Below are 19,922 nucleotides of genomic sequence, written 5' to 3'. Positions count from 1 at the left end.
TTTGCCATAAGTGAGAAATGGAGTTTGAACTAGTCTTCTCAGTAATTTTAGTGTTTTTGTTCAAGGTTATTACTCTACCCCTTGAGTCACATCTCTATTTTTGGATTTTGGTTGGTTAATCAGATATAATTGTGTCTCAAATTTTTTGACCAGCAAGCTTTAAATGAGAACCTACAAATTTCAGACTCCCTTGCAACTAGGATTAAAAACATGAGCCACTGGGGACTAGCAATTTTCTACATTAACCATTTTGGCATGCGTGAATTTTAAAGTAAAACAAATGTAATTTTTGAAATAATAATGCCTAAAAGAACTAAAAACCAAATCTCAGAATGGGAAGTTACTGAATCCAGGATAAAATAAAGTTTTTAGATTGGGCACAGAAACAACTGCATTTTTGGAAAAAGAGGCCATCCATCAGCCTCCACAACAAGCATTATACATAGCAATTTCCACATTATGATAAAAGAAAGTTTAATTATGGTTTAAAAATAATTTTAGCTTGGCACTGGTGACTCATGGCTGTAATACAAGCTACTAAGAAGGCTAAGATCTAAAGATCATAGTTCAAAGCCAGCACTGGCAAGAAAGTCCATGAAACTATTTTTTGCCAGACCTGGGCTTGAATTCCGGGCCTGGGCTCTGTCTCTCAGCTCCTCAACTCAAGGCTAGAGTCCTACCATTTGAGCCATAGTGCCACTTCCGGCTTTTTCTGCTTATGTGGTTCTGAGAAATCAAACCCAGGGCCTCATGCATGCCAGGCAAACACTACCACTGTGCCAACTTCCCATAACTACATGAGATCCTTATCTCCAATTAACCATTGGAAAACCAGAAGTGACGCTGTGGCTCAAATGGAAGAGCACTTGCCTTGAGTGCAGGGAAAATGTCCAGGCCCAGAGTTCAAGCCCCATACAAACTACTACTACTTTTCCTCCTAATAATAATAATAATTTTATGATATTGTTAATGTGTTGTATAGAATGGCTACCATTTCATAACAGTAATTTTCATTTTACAACAAATCATCAAAGAAACAACTGCCCAATAATTTAGTGGGCTAAAGACTTAAAGAGAAACTTCTCTGAAGAGGAAATACAAATGGCCAATAGACTCATGAAGATATGCTCAACCTCTCTAGCCATAAAAAGAAATGCAAATCAAAATAACATTTAGATACCACATCACCTAAGTTAGAATGGCTATAATCAAGAACTCTAATAGCAGCAAATGCTGGAGGGGATGTGACCAGGAGGGAACCCTACTGCATTGTTGGTGGGAGTGTAAACTTGTTCAATCACTTTGGAAAGTAGTATGGAAGTTCCTCAAGAGACTCCACATAGAGCTCCTCTATGACCCAGCAATCCCACTTTTGGGCATTTAGCCAAATTAAAACAAACAAGACCATACTAAAGCTACCAGCACAACTGTGTTTATTGCAGCATTATTTACAATAGCTAAGATATGGAACCAACCCAGGTGCCCCTCAGTAGATGAACGGATGACGAAAATGTGGTATATATCCACAATGGAATTCTATACCTCCACTAGAAAAAAATGACATTTGAAAGTAGATCTATGGCAAGTGGTAGAGCACTAGCCTAAAGTAAAACCAAAACAAAACCAACAAAAAGAAGACTAGCACACATAAAAAGATCTAAGTGACATAAATTCAGTTCTGAGTGTTTCTGGTCCTCACTTCAACTTCCTAATGGGATGCAAATATGGGAATTTAAATTATTTTTTATTTTTAAAAATAGATTAAAATTTTAATCATAATGAAGAATTTTCATATGGTCAAACAATTATTAAATCTGGAAATGAGGCTAGCTCACTGTATGTTGTCATGTGCAGAAACTTATTGGTTGGATTTAAAAACCCTGTGATAGTTTCTACTTGCCATGACATAATTTTGGTTCAAGTTAAAGTACTTGGCATAAAAGAAACCTTTATTTTTAAGATATGAAATCTCTTCATAAATCACTGCAGTTGAGGACTGATTTCTATTGTGTTTAATTTGTTCATGTCACTCAATGATAAAGTACCATAAGATAACACCTTCATTCACTCATAGCCTTTCAACAAAACTTAAGTAGTCTGGCTAGCATGGAGGGTATCACATGGGAAATGTAGCTTGCAAAATGGCAACAGAGGAAGGGGAGGGGAGAATTCAGATCACAGCAACTCACTTTGGTTGAATTGGTGTCCCTGATGTGAATGTTGATGTCAAAGACCTCACCACTAAGCGTTCAAAAGTTATGATGTAAGACAATCCCTTCCCCTCCACAGCTGTATAAAGTGAAACAAATTCTGTGTCCTACTCCTGTAGCACAAAAAATGCTTATAACATCTTAAGGATTTGATTTTAGAGTATGACTATAACACTAGGAAAATAAAAAAATAAAAATCTGAAGTAATCTAATACACTGGAATAAACTATCCTTAGGATGTTCTGCGCAGTTGGAGAGAGATTAAAAGAGATATTCTTAATTCTGTGATAATTTCTATGACAGAAAATGATTACTTTAAACATTTTTTATGGGACATCAAAGCTGGAATCTGAAAAGACATTGTTCCTAAAGCAAAAATTGAGAATTGTAACCCATACTCCACATCCCCTGAAATTAATTATTTTGGTCATGCAGGTTTATCAGCCAATATATAAAGACTCATACTTTTAAAATCATATCATATTTGATATCAAAGCCTTTTTTATTTCAATTTTGTTTGTTATTTTGGGAAAAGAGTCTAAGATTTTAGACAGCTTCAGTATTAAGTCAGATAATTCATATCTAATATATTAGATCATAGCCTAATCATCACTGCTTTTTGAAAGCCTTGCTTTATTTCCAGACATTCCTATATTTTCCTTCAAGGTATCTGTCTAGCATTCTCTTCTTTTTTTCTGGTCCTGGGTTTTGAGCTGCTTTTATTCAAAGTTTGTGCTCCACCACTTGAATCACAGTGCCACTTCCAGATTTTTCTGTGATTAATTGGAGATAAGAGTCTCGTGGATTATAGGTGTGAGACATCAGTGCCCAGGCATTCTCAGAAGTGGACTGTGGCTCTAAGTTGTAGAGTACTAGCTTTGAGCAAAAGAGCTCAGGGACAACATCCAGGCCCTGAATTCTCGCCCTATATCCAGAAAAAAGAAAAGAACAGAAAAAAAGGGGTAGAATCTTTAAGAGATGACCATGGAGGAGAATGCTGCCCTCATAGACAGATGACTTCATTATGAAAATGATCCTCTTGCAAAATCAGTTCCATCTTATCCTCTCAGTCTCTCATTTATGCTCTTTTTCCTTTCTACCTTCATGGGGAGAGACAGAAAAAAATACCTCAGTCACATATGTGAACACCATGCTCTTGAAATTTCTAATACCATAAGCCAAATAAAATTTCATTGCTCATAAATTAACCAGTCTTTGAGCATTCCCTTTATTTAAAAGTATGTTTTAAAACTTTTAAGACTTTCTAAAATAGTTATTTCAATTTTCATAAAAAAATCTAAAATTTTAGCAAACCAAGCTTTAATTTTCTCATTTACAAGAAAACCAATCAGCATTCTAAGCTGGGAACCAGAAATCCATGCCTGTGATCCTTACTACTCAGAAGGCTGACATCTGAGGATAGAAATTTAAAGCTAACATGGGCAGGAAACTCAATCCTGAGACTCATCTCCAATTAAGCAGCAAAAACACCAGAAGTGGAAGTGTAGCTCAAGGGGTAGAGTACCAGGCTTGGTTGGAAAAAAATTAGGGAGCCCACTGAGGTCAAGTTCCACTAAGGCCACACACACACACACACACACACACACACACACACACACATATATATTCTACCCTTTGGGTATTTTAATATACAGAGCTGCAAAAATTGCTATGACTAAACAATAAGATTTTTTTTGTTGGTTATAGGACTTCACCTCTGTGCCTAGGCGTTGTCCCTCAGCTCTTCAGCCCAAGACTAGTGCTCTACTATGTAAGCCACAATACCACTTCCAGGTATCTTGTGGTAAACTAGAGATAAAAGTCTCATGGACTTTACTGCCCAAGCTAGCTTTGAAGCATGATCCTCAGATTTCACCCTTCTGAGTGGCTAGCGTTAGAGGCATGAGACACCAGTGCCTAGCAACTATAACATTTCTAAAGCATGTATTTCCCTCATATATACAGCAATTCTTATATTGCTGGAAAAAACTAACTGATTAAGTTTTGATGACTTAATAATCTAGCTCCTCTATCTAAGAAAAGAACTATAGATGTTTAAGATGTTTCATTGTAATAAAGAAATACCATAATTTTACTGGAAATAAGAAGCACATAGACTTTCTTACCTAGGCTGGTTTTAAACCATGATCCATGATGCTCAGATCTTAGCTTCCTGAGTTGCTAGGATTATAGGCATGAGCTACTGATGCTCTGTTTGACTTATTTCTTTGATATGTACAAGACGTTATGTCAAAAACCAAACTTTACAACTTTGGCGGGGGAAGGGGTGGATGCAGGAGTGTAGGGCGGAATGGGGAGATGGGAAGGGATGGGAAGTGGAAAACAAAAGAAGAGGTAACAATGCTTGATATGTACTCATTACCTTGCCTATGCAATTGTAAACCCTCTGTACAGTATTTTCACAATAAAAAAATAACAAAGACAATGTTTACACTGGCTAGAAGAGAAAAAGCGACCAAATGTATTAATCAAAGGTCAGGACACTAAAAAGAAACATGTGTAAAATGAAAAATATCTGCTCTATCAGTGCTTTAGAGGTTAGCGGAGCTTACTTACAGGTAAATAGTAACTCCTAGATGCTCCATTATCACATGCTACTACTGCTTCCATTGATCTCTGGGTACACAGCAAAACACAAGTGCAGTCACTGAATTAGAACTTTTTTAACTTCTAATTTAAATGCATTCGGATTAAAGGGAAAGAAACACCCTACATATTTGTTAAAGAATGTTGCATAGCCTTACCAAATGAAATGGGAGGCACTGGTGAACCCCAGGCTAAAGTGTACACAGACTTCTTATGGTACACCCTCGAAATCTGTGGACGTCTTTGGAGCGGAAGGTGGTGCAGAACAGAGGAAGATTTAAAAGTTAAAAAGCAATAGTGAAAATAAACAATGTTTTACGAAAATGATTTTACTACAAACTCAGTTATTCATTTAAAAATCATTTCAAAACCTTCTTCAGTTGATTGGAAAAAAATATTTAATATATGAAGTAAGCCAAAATATAGAAAAACTAACCCTAAATATACCTTATCTAGAAAACATAGTCAGTTCTCAACCAGTATGGGATTGTTTTGTTTTGTATTGTTTTGGTTTGTTTTATCTGTCATGGGACTTGGACTGTAGGCTTGGGTGCTTTCCCTCAGATCTTCAGCTTAAGGCTAGTGCTCTACCACTTGAACCACAACACCACTTCTGGTTTACTTCTTGTTTTCTTAGAGGTCTGTTGGAGATAACAGTCTCACAAACTTCCCTGCCTGGGCTGGATTTGAATGGCGATCCTCAAATCTCAGCCTCCTGAGTAGCTAGGATTATAGGTGTGAGCCACTGGTGTCTTGCTTATCTGTCCCTGTAGGCAGCCTATTTCAAAATTACCAAGTATTCTAATACAGCTGTAGCATTACTGAAGTGTAAATACTATGACAACTAGAAATTTAAGAAGCTACTAATCCTACCTGTCAGGACAGTGATAATTATTTTAAGTTATTGCTTAGCCAAATATCATCACTATTCAAATATATTCTTAATTTGACAAGATTTGAGTATAGACTGATTTTCTGAATTGACTATCTTTTTAAGGAAATTTTTTCTAGTGATGTGTGTCAGTAAAGCATGCTTTAGACAAAATCGCTATACTATATGACTTAAAATACAGAGTATCTTGTAGGTATCGTTTTAGAACGCTAAAATCAATGACTAAACCAGCTTTGTCATTATTTTTATGTACCTCACAAATTGATAGGAATCATTGTATACAATGACCCAGATTTTCTTCAGCTAAGACATAGAATAAAGTATCTGGATTGGATGCCTAAAAATAAAGCAATATCATTTCCCCATTTACATTATTAGTGTTAGTCCTGAAAATTCACTGTATAATATTTTAGTAATAAAATTATTTAGCAATTTTGTGATGATACAGAATTATTTGATGAATGGATCAAGAAAATGTGGTATATATACACAATGGAGTTCTATGCCTCCATCAGAAAGAATGACATTGCCCCTTTGTTTGGAAATGGAAAGACTTTAAAAAAATTATATTAAGTGAAATAGTCCAGGTGCAAAGAAACATAGGTCCCATGGTTTCCCTTATTTGCCGTAACTAAGATGTGTCTGAGACATATGCAGAAAAGGTCAGATAAGTTGATGTTAGGTGAAATGCACTCCAAGATAAGTATTCAAATTTTTTTTTCTTGCCATTGTTTCTGACATATTTACAGAATTATTTAAATTTACACAGTTTTAAGTTGTTTACTTCTCTGGAATGGTTCCCATACTTGTCCTTTTTTAAATTAAAAAAAGGTATAGAATTCGTTTGGATATAGGTTCTACTTGAAAACTTAAAAAAATGTAAGGTGGATGCCAATTCTCATTCCTGTAATCACAAGCTTATAATATCGTGGTTCCAACGCAGCCCAAGAAGGAAAACCAGTGAGACTCTTATCTCCAATTAACCATCAAAAACACAAAAGTGAAGCTATGGTTGAAGTGGCAGAGCACTAACCTTGAGGATAATAGGTCAGAGAAAGTGTCGAGGATCAAAGTTTAAGCCCCTGGAAAGCTATACCCTCACCAAAAACAAAATCATACACAGGGCTGGGATTCAGATTAGCAGCTTAACATGCATGAGTTTTATCCCTAAAACAAGGAAAGGGAGGGATTGTGGAAGAGATTGGGGGAGGGAAGAGAGAAGGAAGGAGGAAAGGAGAGAGATAACTGCATATAGAAAAGAGGGTAGCTCTGCATAATAAATGATGTTCACTAGGGAAAAAGGTCAGGCAAACATTTTCTGTAAAGATCAGAGTAAGTATGTCCAGACATTGGGAGCCACATGGTAAGCTCTCAGTATTCCATTCAGCTGTAGCAGTATGACAGAGGACACAGATAGAATGAGTGCATTAAAACTTTACTAACATTCCCTGAAACTTGAATTCTATTTTTATTTGAAATATGGCTATTGAAACTGAGTGAATGTTTGGTTTTATGTAATTTTGCTTACTTTAAGTATTGTCACTTACAGCTTTGTGGCTGGCTACTCAATTGATTATAACATGTCTGGCTTCTGATGAAGTCTCCAAAGCACCTCAAAAGTCAGCCATCAATAGAAGCCATTGAAGTCACTCAGCTTTTTGGTAGTCACAATAAGAAAAACTAGAATAAGAAATAAATAAAAGCCTACATTTAAAAACACCAAGGGAGCTTTTATCGAAATTCAGCATAAATTATCTTGTATTTAAACCATAATCCTCAGATCAGCAATCTGAGTAGCTAGGATTACAGATGTGAACCACTAGCATGTGATTGTTAGTTTTCTTAAATACCAAGACAGCATTGTATTTTATATTGGACTCATCTCCATTCCTGCACTCAGCTATCACTTGGACCTAAGAACTACTGTAATAGATGAGGAACTCTAGGCCTACTTTGTAGTTGGTAGGAAATACAAGAAGTAGAGAAATCAGATAGAACTCACCATAAGAAAATAAATGAGGAAGCTGGGTGCAGGTGGCTCACACATGTAATCCTAGCTACTAGTGAGGCTGAGATCTGAGGATTGCAGTTCAGAGCTAGCACAGGTAGGAAAGCTAATGAGATTCTTATCTCCAATTAACCACCAGAAAACCAAAAGTGGGCATTGGTTCAAATGATAGAGCACTTGACTTGAGCTGAAGAGCTCAGGGACAGCACTAAGACTGACAAAAAATTAAATAAAAGAAAAACAAATCGGCGTCCATAGCCAATGGCTCACACCTGTAATTCTAGCTTGTCAGAAGTCTGAGATCTGAGGATCAAGGTTCAATACGAGACTGGGAAGAAAATCTATGAGATTCTTATTTCCAATTAAGCACTGAAAACCATAAGTGGCAATGTAACTCAAAGTGGTAGAGCACTAGCCTTGAGCACAAAAGCTCAGGACAGGATCCAGGACCTGAGTACAAACCCCACAACCAACAAAAAAGGAAAACGAATGAGAATCCACCTTAAAGAAATAGCTAGGCGAGTAAAATATAAAGAATATCTTATTTAAAAACTAATTTAGAATATTTTGACTTAAAGGGCAGTATCATGAAAAGGAAAGACTGGGGTGGCATGTTATTTTATTTTATTTTATTTCAATTTACTTATTTATTTTGGGAGTGGAATAGGGCTTGAAATCTGGACTGGGCACGGTGCCTAAGCTATTATGCTCAAGTCTAGTGCTCTACCACTTGACCCAAACCACCACTTCCGCTTTTCTGGTGGTTTATTGGAGAAAAAAGTCTTACTAACTTTCCTGCCTGGGCTGGCTTTGAATCACGATCCTCAAATCTAAGCTCCTGAGTAGCTAGGATTATAGGCATGAGCCACCAATGCCTGGCTGGGATGATATTTTAGAGTACTAAAAACAAAAGAGACATAACAACATGAAATGAACCCTAATGAAAAATTAATTTGAAAATTTAATTTGAAATATAGCAAGAATAATATCTGTCTCAAACAAAGAGATGTGTATCTGTATTTGATATAATAACAGTATTATGAAAATATCATTAATTTTCTTAAGTATAATGAAGGTATAATGGTCTATAATGGAAGAATATTCTTAAAATTTAACTTTGTTCCATAAAATTTATATAGGAACATACAGATAAAAAAGTAAGGAAAAAATGTCAAAAATATTAAAAAGAACAAAGGCACTTTTTTGGTGGTTTTATTTTATTTGACTATATATATATATATATATATACATATATATATATATACATATATATATACATATATACGTATATATATATATATACATATATATATATATATTTACCAGTACTGGGTCTTGAATTCAGGTCTGCTTGCTCCTGCTTGGTTTTGTCACTCAAGGATAGCACTCTATTATCTGAAACACAACTCTGTTTCAAACTTTTTATGCTTAACTCAATATAAGACTCTAACCCTTGCAGGGTCTGGCTTTGAACCTTTATCTTCAGATCTCAGTATCCTGGCCAGTGACAATTACAAGCATGAGTGACCAAATGCCTGGCCTAAGTATGATTTTTAAGAACCAAGTACATGAAGGACTGTGCTCACTGTGATCAGAAAGGAGGAAGACCTAGCCCCTGCCTACAAATTCACAGAATTTCTTGTTTGGGCTAGCTTTGAACACAGCCTCCTGAGTAGCTAGGATAACAGATTTGACCCACCATAACCTAACTTAATATGTGACTTTCAACTTCATAAACGCATGATAGTTTTTGAAAGAGAATGAGTTCATTTTGGTGGTTTGCAAATGCCAAATTACTACAAAATGAAAAAAAAACATAATTTATTGTTATTATTAAGGTGTTGTAAGGTGTTCACAATTCAGGAAATGTATACATTTCTCTGTTTCCCCCTAAAACCCAATGAAAAGATATTTTAAAAATAAATTTCTGCGCAAGGCAGCAGTGGCTAAGGCCTGTGATACTAGCTAGCAAGAAGGCTGAGATCAGATAATCTAGGTTTAAAGCCAGACCCAGAAGAAAACTCCGGGAGACAATTATATCCAATTAATTATTTTAAAAAAACAGGAATTGTAGCTCTGTCTCAAGTATTAGAGCACAAAAGTCCAGGTAATGACCCAGAACATGAGTTCAAGTCCTAAGTCTGGTTGTATAAATAAATAAATAAATAAATATCTCTGGCCAATTACCTATAACCCTAGCTACTTAGGAGGCTAAGACCTGGGCGTAGATTTTCAAAACCATCCTGGGCCAGAACATTTATTAATAATCTTTATTTCCAATTATCCATGAAAACCTGGAATGGGAGTGGTTGAGCAAGTAGTAAGTGCTTACCATTGTACCCTCAGTTCCAGTCGTAGGATTGGCACCAAAATAAATAAGTAAATTTATTTATTTTTGAGTTTTGAATCTTAGTCAGCATGGTAGATTTTTTGAAAGTCTTTCAGATAATAATGATGTGCATATATGTTTATTAACTCAAAATTGAATTCATGCTGATATTTTCCTCAGTCATTTGAGTAATAAGTAAGCATTATCAAGTTCTTACTTGTTGAAATAGTTGTCATACAATCCCACTTTTCCATCATCAGTTCAAAAAGCCCAACAAACCTCTTTGTCTGGGTGCCAGCACCTAGAATGGAGTTTCTGGGCTGGGAAGGTGGCTCAGTGGAAGCGTGTTTGCCTTGCATGCATGAGCCCCTGGGTTTGATTCCTCAGCACCACATAAGCAGAGAAAGCTGGAAGTGGCACTATGGCTCAAGTGGTAGAGCACTAGCCTTGAGCTGAAGAGCTGAGGGACAGCGACCCATGACCATAAATATAGTTTCCCATACAAACTTCCTATACTGAACCAAGAAAATACCAACAAACTAAACAAAGGAATAACATAAAAGTAATCAGAAGTCTTCCAACAAGAAAGAGTCCAAGACCAGATGGATTCATTACTCAGTTCTATAAGACATTTTATTTTGTCCAGTCTTAGTGCTTGAACTCAGGGTCTGAACCTGTCCCAAAGCTGTTTTTGCTCGAGGCTAGTTTTAGTACTAGTGCTATATCACTTGAGCAACCATGCCATTTCTGGCTTTTCTGTGTATGTGGCATTGAGGAATGGAACACACGGCTTCATGTATACTAGGCAAGCATTCTACCACTAACCTATCTTCCAAGCCCACTATAAGGCTTTTAAAGATGAAGTAATACTAATCCTCCTCAAGCTTTTCAGTGAAATAGACGCAATAGGGAGCAAACCCAAACTCATTCTATGAATCCAATATTACACTCATCCCAAAACTAGGTAAGGATCCAACAAAACAAGCGAATGAATGATCAATTTCTCTGATGAACATAGATGCAAAACTCCTCAATAAAATATTAGCCAACAGAACCCAGAAACAAATACAAGTCATAAAAATATGATCAAGTAGGCTTCATCCCACAGATGCAAGGTTGATTTAATATATACAAATCAATAATTCACATCAGTAGAGCCAATATCAAGAACCACATACTCAGCTCAGTAGATGCAGAACAAACCTTTGACAAAAGACCACGCATTGACATTAAAAGCTCTGGAGAAACAAGGAATAGAAGGAACATTCCTTAAAACAATAAGAGCCATAGACAACAGGCCATACTAAATGGGGAAAACTAAAACTATTTTCCTTAAAATCAGGAACAAGGCAAAGCTGCCCCTTCACTCCCCTCCTCTTCAATCTATACTGGAATTCTTAGCCAGACCAATAAGGAAAGAAAAGGACATTAAAGGAGCCACACAGAGTACGCAAAATTTAAACTAACGGTATTTGCTGATGACCATTTCTTATACTTGAGGACCCAAAAGCTCAACTCCCAAACTCCTACAGCTAATTAATACTTTTGGCAAAGTATCAGAATGCAAAATCAATCCATAAAATTCAATAGCCTTGGCCAGGCACCAGTGGCTCATGCCTGTAATTCTAGCTACTCAGGAGGCTGAGATCTGAGGATCGTTGTTCAAAGCCAATCCAGGCAGGGAAGTCCATGAGTCTCCAATTAACCACCAGAAAACTGGAAGTGGTGCTTTTGCTCGCCTTGAGGTGAAGAGATGAGGGACAGCACCCAGCTCAAAGTTCAAGCACCAGGACCCAAAACAACAACAAATGGTTACTGAACCATTCCTTGGGCAAAGAATATACAAGCAGAAAGGGAAATAATGGAAATGACACCATTTGCAAAAGCTTCAAAAAATAGTAATTAACGTAACCAAAGATGTAAAAATTGCAAAAATCTAAAGAAAGAAATCAAAGAGTATATCAGAATATGCAAAGACCTTCCATGTTCATGGATAGGTAGAATATTGTGAAAATGGCCATAATGCAAAAAATTGGCATAAAATTCAAGGCAATCCCCATCAAAATCCCAATGATGTACTTTACTCAGATAAATGAAAGAATCCAAAAGTTCATATGGAAAAAAAAAACAGACCAAGAACAGACAAAGCAATTCTTGGCAAAATAAGCCATTCAGGCAGTACCACTATACGAGACTTCAAGTTATACTAAAGAGCCACAATAACAAAAACAGCTTGTTATCGGTATAAAAATTGTTTCTAACATATTTATAAGATGATTTCTATGTTGCTTTGTATGTCCTTCCCCAATGATATAACTCCTGCTTTCACTGTATTTGATGGTGGTATAATTTGTGGAGGGGAAGGGCAAAAACAAATCATTTAACTAGAGATACAGGCATAAGCATTGCAACAATGAGATGTACAAGTAGTTATGTCGAAAAACAAACATTACAACTTTGGTGGGGGGGGTAGTAGCGGGTGGGGGGGAGAATGGGAAGGAATGGGGAAGGGGATACAAAGAACAGGAAACAATGCTTGTTAATAAATGTATTCATTATCTTGTCCATGTAATTGTAACTCTTCTTTACGGTATTTTCACAATAAAAAAAGAAAAATACAAAAAAATAAAAAAGATCCGAAGACCAATGGAAAAGATTATATTAAGTGAAGCAAGTCAGGCCTAAAGGAACATAGGTCTCATGGTTTCCCTCATTTCTAATAACTAGTATACATCAAGCAGAGATCTGAGGGACAAGCAGAAAAGTTCAAAAGCTATGTACATATGACCCAATAAGATGATGTTAAGAGAAATGAACCTCAAGATAGGGACCGAAGTGTTTTTTTTTTTTCTTTCTATTGTTTCTAACGTATTCACAATATACCATGTGATTTTTTTTGTTTCTTTGTATGCTCCTCCCCCCATCGTAAAACCCCTGTTTTCACTCTATTTGATATTGGTGCCTTGCAACTTTTATATACACTTTTCTAATTTGGGGAGAAGACGGGAAAAACAAAATGCTTAAATAGAGATATAGGTTGACCCATTGTAATAATGAGATGCACAATACACTATGTGGAAAAATGACCTTTACAATTTAGGCCGGGGGTGGGGTGAGAGTGTAGTTTTGGTGATGGGAGGAAAGGGATGGTAGGGAAAAACAAAGGAGGAAGTAACAATGATGATAAGAAATATACTCATTACCTAGCTTATGTAACTGCTGTGATCTGAGGATAATTATTCAAAGCCAGCAGGGACAGGGAAGTCCATGAGACTCTTATCTCTAATAAACCACAAGAAAATGGAAACCGGAACTGTGGCTCAAACACTAGCCTTCAGCTGATAGCTGAGAAACAGCGCCGAGACCCACAGTTCAAGCCTCACGACCAACCACATACACACACACACACACACACACATACACAAATCACAGCTTCTTCAAATATTCCTGTTGGGGCAACTTGGCAGCCATATGCAGAAAACTAGAAGTGGATCTGTGCTTTCACTAACATCAACTAAAAATGGATTAACTACCTTAAAATCAACCAAACTACTGTAAGACATAATAGGGATGATATTAGAACTTATATGTACAGTCAAGAACTTCCTGAATAGAGTTCCTGGGGCAGAACAGATAGGAGATAGATCCAACAAATGAGACTACATTAAAGGAAAAAAAAATTCTGCACAGGCTAGGACATAGCCACTAAACTAAAAAGACAGCCAAGGAATTGGCAAAAGATATTTACCTGCAACACATCAGACATAGGGCTAATATTCAATGTATAAATGGATCTCTGGAAAGTACCCATCCAAAACCTCATAAACCAATTACTAAAGGGGCAGGGGAGCCAAGAAGAGACTTCTCAGAAGAAAAAGTAAAGAATGGGAAAGAAACATATTAGGAAAGCTTCCTCATCCCTCGCCATAAAGAAAATGTAAATCAAAGCAATCTTGAGATACAATCTTACCCAAATATTCTGAATTCTGACAACAAATGCTGATGGGGAAGTGGAGAAAAGAGGAATCCTACTGCACAGCTGGTGGGAATGTATACTAATACAGCAACTCTGGAAAGCAGTCTGAAAGTTGCTCAAAAATCGCAACACAGACCTTCCCTAATACCCTCCCTACAGCCATACCACTTGTAGGCATCTACCCTGAGCATCATGAACCAGAATATGGCAAGGACACTTGCACAACCATGTTCCTTGCTGCTCAATTCACAGTGACAAGATATGTACACACCCAGATGCCCCACAATAAATGAATGTATCCAATAATTATGCTATCTATATACAATGAAATTTTACAGACAGAGACATTAGAAAGAATATAATAATGTCATTTGCAGGGAAATGGAAGGAACTAGAATAAATCATGTTAATAAAGTTAAGCCAAGATCAAAGAGACAAATGGCACATTTTCTTCCTGATTATGTGGAAGTTAGATTTAAAACACAATGGGATATGAAAACTGTACAGGATTCTAGGCATCATGTACAGTTAGTACAGTAGGGGAAAACCTTTGCAGAAAATCACCAAGTTATAATACACAAGCACCTCTTCTTATGTATATAAAACAATATATATATATATGCATATGCACATATATATATATATATATATATATATATATATATATATATATATATATACTAAATTGAATTGTAAAGATAAAGAAACAAGGAACTTTTCTTAATTTCTCTTTTCATTTTCTGATGACTCTGTATTCTTTACCCAATATACACTATATATGCATGCATATCTGATGGAAGATGGGAGAAGGGCACAGAATCAGTGGAAAGTGGATGAAAAATTGCAGCCGCGGAGCCCACTAGCTCTACTGGACATTGATGAAAGTGAACCATGCAACTTGCGGATCGACATGGGAGGGAGGGAATGGAACAGAATGGGGGAACAGATTAGACTATGTAAAAGGAAGGAAATATACTAGCTACCTGACATGCAGAAAGATAACCTTGCTGTATATCACCGCTAAAACAACAATATTTTTTCAAAAAGAAGAAAGCTCCCAAATGAGAACATACGAAAAAAGAGAAATAAAGAGAAGATAATCATGTTTTTGTAAGTCCTTGGTACCTGATAGTTTCAATCATTAGCTTTTTTCCTACCATCTGAGTCATACCTCTAAACCCAAAAGTCCTTACAATATTCAATTTTTTCCCTTGATTTCTTCACATTTTCTATTTACTTTTGTTTTGTGTGTGTGTGTGTGTGTGTGTGTGTGTGTGTGTGTGTGTGTGCCAGAAATGGAGCTTGAACTCAGGATCTAAGTGCTGTTCCTGAGCTTTATTTTTGCTCGAGTGCACTCTACCACTTGAGCCAAATCTTCACTTCTGGATTTTCTTGTGCAGTTTATTGGAGATAAAAAAATCACAGAGACGTTTTACCATCATTAGATTCAAATCATTATCTTCAGATCTCATCCTCTGGGTTACAGCCATGAGCCAAGGTACCTGACTTATGAATTGTCGTTCTTTTTTTAACAAGCTGGTGCCAGTGGCTCATGCCTGTAATCTTAGCAACTCAGGTGGCTGAGATCTGATAATCGAGGTTTAAAGACAACCTGTGTAAGAAAGTCTGTGAGACTATGATCTCATTAACTGGTTACCAAAAAACCAGAAGGAGCACTGAGATTCAAACTGGTAGAGTGATAGCCTTGAGCACAAAAGAGCAGGGACTGCAACCAGGCCCTGAGTTCAAGCACCACATAAAAAAAATAAGTAAAAACGAATTTGCAATCACTTGTGATCTCAACATCCTCAATTCGTGGTTTATTTAAAGCCAATTTGCATCTCAGTTTGCACTTATTCGGAGTGTAACTAAACTTGTATAACTGTTAAAAGAAAAAAATGAGCAGCTGTGTGCAGGTGGCTCACGCCTGTAATCCTACCTTCTCAGGAGGCTGAGAAATGAGGATGGTGGTTCAAAGCCAGCCTGGGCAGAAAAGTTCCCATGAGACTCCTATTACCAATTAATCCCTAAAAAACAAGAAATGGCACAGTGTTTTAAACTGGTATGCTATAGTCCTAACCTTGAGCAAAGGAGCTCTGGGACAGCACCCATGCCCTGTATTCAAGCCCCATATCTGAAGGAAAAAAAAAAAAGAATTCATTGCTGGGAAGGTGGCTCAGTGGTAGAGTTCTTGACTTGCATGTACGAGCCTCTCGGTTTAATTCCTCAGTACCACATGAGCAGAAAAAGCCAGAAGTGGCACTGAGGCTCAAGTGCTAGAGTGCTAGCCTTGAGCTGAAGAGCTGAAGTGCCCAGGCCATGAGTTTAGGAACCATGACCCACAAAAGACAAACAAACAACAAAAAGAGTTCAAACATTTAAATGATGTGTACAATAGACTATACACTAAAGATGAAAGATTATACGAATGAATTAATAATTAAAATGATCAACATTGTTTTGATTTTATAAGTAGTAGATGTAGCAGAGAAAGTGATAAGAAATAATTATTCATTCTAACCACTCTTGTATTGTTTTAAACTCATTTACTACTTTTAAACTAAAGGAGCACATAAGTATCGTTTTACAGAAAAACAAAAGTTGTACATGTATTTTAACCTGAATTCAACATTTTAAAATTTGCCTTTTAGTAAACAATCAGTATATTTTTATATAAACTACTTGTAATCCCTTTAATACTTCAGGTCAGTCTAGTATTTGATTATATCATAACTCCTCCCTTCTTTCTTTTCTTCATTCCTTTCCTTCACATCCTTTCCTCCTTTCTATCCTAGCAATTAAACTCAGGGCTTCATGCATTTTAGGTAGGTGCTCTACAAGGTGAACCATACACCTGCGCTTTTTGCTTTAGTTACTTCTGTTTTGTTAGTCATGTGGCTTGAACTCTGGGCCAGGACACTGTACCTGCACTCTTCAGCTAAAGGCGAGTGCACTACTGTTTGAGCCACAGTTCCACTTTTGGTTTTCTATTGGTATATTGGAGGCAGGAGTCTCACAAACTTTCCTGCCTAGACTGGCTTTGAGCTGTGATCTTCAGACCTCAGCCTCCTGAGTAAATAAAAGTACAGGCATGAACCACCTGTGGCCAGCTCTGCTTTAGCCATTTTTATGGCAGGGTTTTCTGTTTATGAGCAGGCCAGAATGGATCACAATCCTTCTCTTTACCCTTTCTGAGTAGATGAAATTAAAAGCACAATGATTTTGGTTCAGATATCGATTGAGATCCAATAAAGTGAATGTTTGCCTAGGCTAGCCTCAAATCCTAATAATCCTCTCTGCAGCTAGCAATTCAAGTGTGAGCTACCATGCCTGTCCCAAATTTCTGGTGACTAAAACATATGAACAATTTTTTAATATTTTTAAATGTTGAATTTGGGGACAATGAGTACTTTTACTTGCCTAGTTTCAAATTTCACCAAAAAACCCAAATATTAAGTTTTGGTTTCCTACATAACATTAAATAAGCAGATAAACTTTAAAAAGTAATTAACTATTTAATGGAAAAAAGCTAAACAATAATCATCCTTACCACTGTAACTTTGGACTTAACAACTTGTCAAACATTGTTTATATCATAGTTGTTTTTTCTGGGCAGTATTTTCGATAAACGGATCATTCCACCCCCAAGGTGGATGGCCAAACAGCCTATACCCACAGGAGTGAAAGCCAGGCCATAAGCCAACACACTAAAGGAAGACATGGTCCGGAAGTATTGTAGGTGGCAATGTCCCAACATAAGGGACAGCTTAAATAGAGCTTTTTCTTAGGAAAGATACTCTATTAAGCCATACCTCTTCTTCTGGGTTTATCACTGCTTAATTGGAGACAAGTCTCATGGACTTTGTTGCGTGGGCTGGTCTGAAATCATGATCCTCAGATCTCAGGTTCCTAAGCAGCGAGGATAATAGGCATGAGCCACCAATATCTAGATTACTTATTCCTTTAATACAAATAAAATGGCTACAGCATGGTTTAACAGAGAGCTTGAATCCTTTCCTGAGTCTTAGAGATCTTCTGACTAGAAGCAGAACAGCAAACTGACATGTGGGAAACTGTGTCTACCATATGAAACCATTTTCCAAAAGAGTATCTGGCTCATCAGTTTGGCTTCTGGACTCACAAAATTAACATTCAATTCTCCACTGAAGTAGAGGGTATCCATTGCATGCTCTGCAGCATCATAAATCACTTGCTGGTCATTAAAAACCCCTCTTTTCAATAGGAAGTACTAAAAAAATTCTGTTCATTGAATAATCATGACAACCTTAGGAGATGGGAAATACCAGTATCCAATTGTATATTGTGGTGCTTGAACTCAGGTCCTGTTCCTGATTCACTTTCTAGAACTCTACTTCTTGAACCACAGCTCCATTTCTGTTTTTGTTTTTGTTTAGTTGGTCATGGAGCTTGAACTCAGGGCCTGGGTGCTCTCCCTGATCCACTTTCTAGCACTCCACCACTTGAGCCACAGCTCCATTTCTGTTTTATTTTGTTGTTGTTGTTATTCTTGCTAGTCATGGGGCCTGAACTCTGGGACTGGGTGCTGTGTCTCATCTCTTCAGGTTAAGGCTAGCATTCTACCATTTGAGCCATAGTGTACTTCAGGCTTTTTCTTCTTATGTGATTCTGAGGATTCCAACCGAGGGCCTCATGCATGCAAGGAAAGCACACTTCTACTGAGCCACCTTCTCAGCCCACTTATGGTTTTTGAGGGATTAATTGGAACTAAGACTCTCATATGACCTTTTCTGCCTGGGCTGGCTTTGAAACACAATCCTTCCAACTCAGCCTCCTGAGTAAGAGTGTAGGCATTAGCCACCTGTTCTTGGCTCCATTCACATTTGTATACAAGTGAATAAAGCTCAGTGATATGGTGTCTTCCTCTTTAACCAAAAGCAGGTAAGAAACAAGAATTTTATTTGAAATTCAGTTGAATCTGAGTCTATATTCTTAACAACCAGGCTGTAAGTTATTTGATCTTTGCAAAAGAGTGTTAGTAGATATAGAACACGTCATGATTTTTCTATTTCAAATGGCCCATGACAGATAGTTGGGCATGGTGGTGTAAGCCTGTAATTCCATCACTTGGGAGGCTGAGGCAGAAACACATTAAGTCCAAGGCTGTCTTGGCTATGTAGTGAGATGCCATCTCAGAAGGGCAGAAAGGAAATGGCTCCTGACTATATAAGCCTTAGCAATTACTTTCCCATCTTCTGTGTCAACAAAGAAAAGCCTAAGACTCTCCAAGGCCAAACAGAAAGCATGGCCAAAAAGAATTTCCCAAAATACCTGGATACCAGCTGTGTCGACTCATTCTTGGGCCAATACAGTGTCATCCAAAGGCATTTTTGAACAGTTGGATCTATGACCCCTTCTCCCTCTCTTCAGAAAGCACTTAAGACATTGGCAACTGTAATATTAAGTGACTAGCAAGTGTCACATGGTACCTGAAGACACTAATGGTTCATGGTATACATTCTGTGAATTAGAACTTATTAAGTTTGCTGCCAAAGCTGCAGCAGGTGCAGTACCAGTTGGGAGAGGACAGCAGGCTCCATAGCTTGAGCCCTATGACCTACTGAGTGCACCATTGAACCCAGCAGCCCTTCACAAAAGGCCAGGAGAGAAGGCTGGATTGACATAGAACCATACCTTCCTTCTCAGGGGGCCACCATGGTTCGTGAGGCTCCTTTGGTGTGGCATGCTACCGTCACCTCACTTCTGCTTCCTGGAAGGATAAGTCTGACCACATGCCTGTGTCACTTCACTCCCACTTCCGGTCTGGTGGGTAAGGCCATTTGACTGCACCACCTCACTCCTGCTTCTGGTCTAGTGAGTAGGGGCTGTGGGCTTTCACCACAATACTCCTGCTTCTGGTC

The sequence above is a fragment of the Dipodomys spectabilis genome, unplaced genomic scaffold (genome assembly GCF_019054845.1).
Source record: "Dipodomys spectabilis isolate Male_0828 unplaced genomic scaffold, ASM1905484v1 ptg000686l, whole genome shotgun sequence".
In the NCBI taxonomy this organism is placed as follows: domain Eukaryota; kingdom Metazoa; phylum Chordata; class Mammalia; order Rodentia; family Heteromyidae; genus Dipodomys; species Dipodomys spectabilis.
This window is presented reverse-complemented; position numbering follows the sequence as displayed.